Source organism: Paramormyrops kingsleyae, chromosome 18 (assembly GCF_048594095.1).
Source record: "Paramormyrops kingsleyae isolate MSU_618 chromosome 18, PKINGS_0.4, whole genome shotgun sequence".
NCBI lineage: Eukaryota > Metazoa > Chordata > Actinopteri > Osteoglossiformes > Mormyridae > Paramormyrops > Paramormyrops kingsleyae.
In genome coordinates, this window is record NC_132814.1 from 24407052 (window position 1) to 24414769 (window position 7718).

A 7718-nucleotide genomic window follows, 5' to 3' on the forward strand; every position below is an offset into this window, starting at 1 on the left:
GATACATCTGACTCCAGGCTTGTTATGTATTAAGCTGACCATAGTCACACCTCAGTTAAGTGTTTTAACTTTGTTTATAACCAGGCATGCACATCACTTGAGTGGGAGATACTGTATATACTGTACCTACAAATAAAAATAATATTATTTGGCTTATTCTAATCTCTTTCAGGTGGCTCATTCTGAGTACAAAAATCATATTTAATTAATTTAACTTTCATTTGTATATTGATAAGTGCACATGAACTAAAGTACTACAAGAATTTAGGATTTTGGATACGTTTTGTTATACTATCATCTGTCTGCAGATTCCTTCATCTCAGAAAGTAACCAGGTATCGTTTTCAAAATTGTGCCAAACTAACTTTATTAAAATTAGTTAGTTCTTCATGCACCTTCACAATTCAGCCCTACTTAAAAGGAAATAGCAACATGTATATTACAGAAAAGCAATGCACTAACATGTTAAATGAAATATTCCTAACAGCACCTTGAATGCTTTCCACTTCAGTGAAAAATGAACACTTTCTAATGAATTAATACACTCCTTATTTCCCTCTGGGAGTTACATGTGGAGGATGGAAAATGGAAAATTAGGGGACCCTTTGCAGTTTTTATTTACTCGGTGATTCTGTTTCATAACAACTGATTTTTGAAGGACAAGACCGAGTGTCAATAAAATAATCAGAACAGTAAATCAATGACGGGGTTAGTGATGAAGATGAAATGATCAGTACTCTGAGGTAAACCTTAACAATAGTTTTTTTTCCTCAATAAAACTTGCTAAAAAGGAACATCACTCAAACTCCCTTCATGTGACCACAAATGGATGCATAATTAAATATTAACTAGTCACTGGCTCAGAACACACTGTTTATGCTGTTCAGTACAGTGTTACCTTTTAAACATACAGACATTTAATGTACCATTTAAAGTGTTAATGTAACAGTTGGTAATTCATAAATGCCTGTAGTTATCTGTAGGTCAAAGGCTGAAGTTATAAAAAGTGGCACCCAATCAAACATAAGAGCAAATATTTAAAAAATACACTATACTTAACTTCACTGGGCATTTTATTTAGTTTTTACATGTTCCTGTAATTGCAAAACAGTTTGGAAGACCTTTTGCTAGATCACATGGAAAAGGAGTTATGGGGAGGAGGGAGATGAATTAGGGAGGGGCCAGATTCAGCAATGAATATGTTGGAAGAGTGCTAATCATTACACTATAGATTAAGACTTTATCCAAGCAAAACCTCTCAATACACACTGCAGATATGAGTACAGGTAAGATTTTTGATATCTGGTTTCAAACTTTTATTGTACATCAAATTTGAAAGTAATTCAATTTATTATATAAAAAGCCTTAACTGCCAATGCAGTTACATACGTAACTTAAAATACATAGCTTAAAAATTGCTATACTTCCTTTATTGATTGTTTAGTATTTTTGATCAATCATAAATGTTATTTTTAATGTATGTGTGCCCCTCTTTTAGTTCGTATGCAATCATGGTTTATTTTTTTTCATTTAAGTATTGGATTTTCTGTTTTATTACACTGGATTTTTTTTTAACATTAACCAATTATTTCCTATTTTCCAAACTCTTTTAGAGGTGCCTGATGATGACTTTACCTACAGTAAGTGTTCAAGAAGTGGAGAAAATAATATAATGCATTACTAGCAAAATTCGGCTCACAGTTGTATGTCCTGTAAATTTAAACTTAATTCCTATTAAATCTTAGAATGAATGAAATGATGATCGTTTTCAGTCTATAATAATTGGTGGAGTAGACACTATAAAGCAGTGTTTCCCAATCCGGTCCTCAGGTACCCACAGTGGGTCCATGTTTTTCCTCCCTACAAGACAGTTCACTGGGAGGGAGCAAAAACATGGACTGTCTGTGGGTCCCCAAGGTCCGGATTGGGAATCACTGCTGTAGGGAGCTTCTGTATAACATGCAATATGGAGACGTCAGGAGGTTAGACAGGAGGTGCAGGCAGTGAGCAGGCGAACTGAATATAGAAATGTAAAGGGCTGATAGGTGGGCTTTCTGTGACCCACGTCCAGATGAGGTCAGGCTCATTCCAGCGCTCTGAGCTGGCAGAGAGCAGGAACCAGCTCAGGTAGCCTGTGGCTTATCATGGTGAATGTTCAGGTGTCTGAGGTTGACAAACGGTGAGCTAGTAGCATGTCTAGCCGGTGCAGTGGGCGATAAATGACAACACCGTGCACTTTAGTATGGTGAGTAATAGCGATTCCATAGCTCTCAAATGTAAAGTTATTATACGGAGCAAAGAGAGTAGTAAATCCCCAGCTCAAATTAGCAAACGCGTCCCCTGCCCAGTTGAGCGGGCAGTGTGGGCAGAAAAATTTCCGTGTGGGCTGGGATTTGCAACGCTGAGCGCTGACAGCAGACTAGCAGCTCTACAATTCTGTATAGAGGGAGGTGACATCAGAGGTTGTCAGAACATGGCATAGGTTTTGAGGAGTGCATTTTCTCCTGCAAAAAGCAAGAGCCATCCCACAGGAGTTGACAATAGGAATGTATTGAAAGGGGAAGAATAGGAGTGAGGGACAAAAAACGCTATATTCATTTGGCTAAAGCCTTCCTGTGTCTAAGCTCACGGGGTCTCGCATAGCTAGACTTGCTGGTCTTCACCAAGCCCTCATAGCTGAGGACAGCTGTCTCCATTAAGCACACCAAGAGAGAGGGTGTAGAAGCGAAACTTACCTGAGGAGCTGCTAATTGCTAGGTGGATGTGAGCACTATAAGTAGCTGGATGTGTCTGTCTATGACTGTGCTGACAGATGGATTCGAACATATCTCAATAGAGAGGTAATGGTCTATAAGGGAGTCCCCACCTTATAATCAAAGTGTAGTCTGGTGTAATACAGTGCAATTTCCTAGGCAGTGGAAGTACTTTGTTACAACGTGAAACAGATACAACCTCTCATCCCTAATAGAACAAACTTAATTCAGTGTGTAATTTATTGATTTTGGGTTAAACTAAGAGGAAAACATAACATGACAGGACAGTGACCCAAACATAAAGTGTAATTAAATAAATGCTATCAACTGTCAACTATTGAGCAATATTAAACATTTGTTGTTGATTAAACTGTAAAGCCAATTGTTCCAAAGTGCAGAACTAAGGGGTACAAAAGTAGTTTTGTTCCAGCAGCAGTCATTCAGCTGAACAATGAGACTATACTTGGGCAAGGGATAAAGGGATGCTTCCTTTTATATATTTTATTAATAGCATTTTATACATGCGATCTTATATATATATATACAGTATATATATATATATATATATATATATATATATATATATATATATATATATATATATATATATATTATCAAGTATTATTTTACACATGTGATAAGATAATTTTACTTATGTCTTGTGTGGTTTTGCTTATTTATCTACTGATTTACTTGTCTGTGTGGGTGTATGTGTGGTTTGTTTGCTGGTTATGTGGATGCTGACTCTTCTCCTGTACACTAAATTTACCTACGGCTACAAATAAAGTAACCTGACCCTGAACCAATATTTAATTTAGAGCCCAATCAAGATAACTAGGAAGTGACTTCTTCAAGTGAGAGATTACAGATCTAAACAATGAAATCAGTTTTAATTTGGATCAAATTATAGGGCATCACTTTGCGGCAAAGCTAGCAATTATCACTATATCATGAGGGTCCTCCTTGTGGAGTTACTAGTATCACTACGATAAAGAAGATTAAATTAAGATGTGGTGTTTTCTGTAGGCCTTTATAGGTAATGATTTTCGATGGTCTTATTCAATATAGCATTGATATTAAAATAAAAAGTCTAAAAAAATGTCTCATGCACTGAATGTGTTTTTATATCTTTTCATTTAGACTATCATTTGATACGAAAAGGGGGCCTGATTTTTGCAGCGGTGCTCTTTTGTGTTGGCATCGCTATCATATTCAGTAAGTGACCTTATGTTTGGGAAAATTACCTACGTAAATTAGCATTTAGTGTTTGCATTTAGCGTTTTCATATTTATACATATTCATATTTATTCATATTTCGTACATGTATAACGAGTTAGCTACCTGTGTTTCAGGAAATCGTACCAGTGATGTCGGAATTTCGGTTTGTCAAAGCGACCTTAATTTTTATCCTGTCATGTTGTGCTGACATGTCCTGCATATTAATCCTGCTTTATGGCAGCCTAACTTGAACTTAGCTGGTTATGAGGTTCTTTATATTCAATACTGATCCATGAAACGCACCACCAGAAATGTCTTTTCCTTTGCCATCAGCAGGGGGTGCTGTTAATCAAGAATGCTGTTTGAGCATTTGAGAGTTATGAGAGGTGTTCAAGACCCATTAAATCATACTGACGAGTAGCTGACACAGCAATATTGGTTCACTCGGGAAGGAATGATTCCGCCATTTATGTTGCTGTACGAAAAGTGTTAGCTAAATTTGTAATTTTATTTTTCTACAGTGTGTTTTACAAGAAAGCATGATAAAGTAAAACTTGCTCTTTATATGTATTACATATGTTCAATATTTTTTTTCTATTTTATCCACATTGTTTTAGGTAAAAAGCTTAGATGTGGGAGAAATCAGTCTGCAAAGTAAGAAATAACTAATTGAATCATAGAGACATTAATGTAGTCGAGGTAATATTACTGATGTGCTTCTCTTTCCTTCTTTGCAGGAACGTGAACTTAAATGACCTTTAAGACGAGGTATTGCAGTATAGTGTGATGCAGTATATAGTGCAAATACTTGTTAATCACAATTTGTTGAAAATGTCGCAGTATGTGCAACTTCTTGGGCTAGAGTAAATCATTGTTAATTGCATCTTTTTCCTTTGTCAGCCCTAGGGGATAAGTAGCACTTACACTTCACAGTCAAAGTCAAGTCTATACTGTCGCCATCGTTGCTCAACATCTAAACAGCACCAGACATTCATCTTGTGCAAGCCAGTTGTAATGAACCAAGTCAATTTACTTACCCACAGCAATGATCTTCTGAGCAGATATGCAAGTATAAAATCAATACAGAATCTGTATTCAAGATTATGTGCAAGATAGGCACTATAGAACTGTCTTTATAGTTGCATCATACTTGCACAGATAGTCAAAATTAAACTAATCATGTGTGTAATACTGGATCTTGCAATTTAATTGTAAATTTAAGAGTGTCATGATGTAAAATGTTGGCTTGAATATAAATGAGTAGAAATCCGAATGCTTATTAACTCATGTTAGGAGTGAGAAGTCATCTTTATAATGTGTTGTATCTCAAATGTTAAACTATAAAATCATTCCTAAAATTGCTGACTAGGATATGAAATTAATATTGACCTTGTTTTGTCCTGTTTAAAAAAGAATTCCTAGAACCTGACATGAATGAACTTGGTAGCACTGAATATAACTCTCCTAAATTGCAGTAAGATAAACTGAAATTTCTCTATTATGAAGTTAATTATGAATGTTTTAATATTTAACATATTTTTTTAATCATTAATTATTTCTATTATTAACCCTACAATAATAAAGTTTAAGTAATTAAAAGAGTTTAATTCTTATTATAATCTGCAATATTGCTATGTACTAAAAACACACTTTACTCTTAAGTGTGTTAAAAACACATATCCCAGGAATCATGAAGTTATGCAACACCCTGAAGAGGCTGCCAGTCCACTGTAGTATGGAAATGCTTACAGGATGGTAATCCGCACAAACATACGAAGGACATACGAACTCCACACACGTAATAGCCATATAGCTACTTAAAACAGTAATTTCATGTAAAATTATTATTGATTTGCTCGAATTAGTAGTTATTTTCTTTTCTTTGTAATATACTACAGTCACAGCTTCAATGACAGCTAGATATAAAACATGTGGATAGGTGAGAATTCGTTATAGTTTGCGATGTAACCTGCAATTAACCCCATGCAGCATGTTAGAATGATACGTTAGAGATAATCATGGGCCTAAATTAATGGGGGTGGGGGGTAATCAGAACCCACCAAATATTCAATTCAAAGTTACGACCTTGGGGATACTTTCCAGTATACTACGACATGGAACAATTTCTTACCTGGGTCTTGTCGTAGGGGTCAAAGTTCAAAAATTGTGTTTCGTGTGGAGTTTCACAGTTCACAATTTATAAATAAATTTATTGATGACTCTTACATAATGTAAAAATGAGCTCATAGCCATATCAAGCTAAGCCTCTTCGGGGTAAACAAGGGCCCAGCCACCAGGCACACGCCAACCTATTCCGAAGTGTTCATTGGTTCTTCTTAGTACTTTGTACTTTTCATTAGGGTTCTTCGTTAAGTCTTACTTTGTTTCACTTACCCCTATAGACCTGGGACCTAACTAGAGTACGTGTTGAATTTAAGGTACCCCAGTTTAAATGGACTTCATTTTAATGCACTGCCATTTAACCCAGACTACCTTAAATCCAACAAGTTGTCTTGCTAACCCAAAAATCCTGCTTTGTGAATCAGGCCCCTGCTCAACAAGGGAAGCTCAAATTCTAGATGACGTAGCTCTTTGGATATTTAAGGCAGAACCATTCACTGTGCTAAGGTCGCTGTTCTCATTGGGGTATTATCTAATGTATAAGAATATTTTTTTCATTCATATAAGTATCAGTAGATTAATTTTTAAAATTATTTAAACTTGCAGCCAAAACATGCAGTCAAAGGCAAACATACAGAAAATGATTAACGGATATATATATATATATATATATATATATATATATATATATATATATGGTGGACACAATGTAAAGGTGTTTGTCCACTGACAAGACTGAGCAAGGAATCCAGAATAAAAAGAATTTAAAAAACCCCTGAAGGTATGAGGTCCGTATGAGACACATTAATGCATTATTGATTTTGTCTGATGATAAGAGATTTAGAAAAGATTAGTTGTTACCTTAAAACTAAAAAGTGTCTTATGTATCAAAGATGAATCCAATGCATTTCATTTCATTTTGTATCCTAAGACGACTGGGAAACAGGAAAACAACAGGACTTACTACAAGCATTCATAGGAAGTCATTTTGAAATCTCAGGTACTTCTGATGAAAAAGCCTCATGCATGGTGACAACTAATCACTTATTTGTTATGGGTTCTTTTCAACAGATAAGGAAGTACAAAGCAGGCGAATCCACGGACGATTGTGGCATACTTGTTTGTTTGTTTTTTTCGATTAATCTTAGTAAATGTTATATGTACTTTTATTACGTGTATTTATGTTATATTTGTATATAATCCGTATTTGGCTTGTACATTGCGTATTGTCTAAAATTATATGTTGATTGTCTGTTTATTGCCTGTGCAACTTGAGAGACACCATCGACCAGAACCATATTCGTTGCGTAACACACTCGGCCAATAAACCTAATTCTGATGTATTGCAATTTTTTTGTTATTTTGACTATTAATTGATGTCCTGTCTGTTGCATTTCAACACATGCTGATTGCTGCAAACTGTATGTGTAAAGATTGGTCAAGATGCATGTATTTAAAGGGGTAATTCATTATGATATGTCTATTAGTTTTAGTGCAGTGTTTCTCTAAATGGAGAGCACCAGACAGTCTATGTTTATGCTCCCCACTGGGAGGGAGCAAAAATATGGGCTGTTTGGGGGAGCCAGAGGACAGTTTTGAGAATTTTATGTTTCAGTCCACATAAAAT